We start from the raw sequence: 274 nt of genomic DNA, 5'->3' as shown, positions 1-274 counted from the left end.
GGGTCAAAGGGAGGTAGGCAAGACCTTAGGGATGTGATCCAGACAAGGCGTCAGCGCTTTCGTCCAGATCAGAGTGATACTTGAGTATCTACTCATTTCCTTCGGAGGTTTTATATCTGCCCTTTTCTTAAGAGCAAGCGGTAGCCCCTGTGTGACAGGCCAAGACTTAGTATGATACTAGGCTCTTGGACGTATCCCCTTAAAGGAATCCATTTTGATTCCAAGCCTGGAGCTATACCCCGGGCCCAGGAGTCTGGCCCTAACAGCTAAGTTT

Source organism: Sinocyclocheilus anshuiensis, unplaced genomic scaffold (genome assembly GCF_001515605.1).
Source record: "Sinocyclocheilus anshuiensis isolate Anshui unplaced genomic scaffold, SAMN03320099.WGS_v1.1 scaffold42, whole genome shotgun sequence".
Lineage (NCBI taxonomy): Eukaryota > Metazoa > Chordata > Actinopteri > Cypriniformes > Cyprinidae > Sinocyclocheilus > Sinocyclocheilus anshuiensis.
This window is presented reverse-complemented; position numbering follows the sequence as displayed.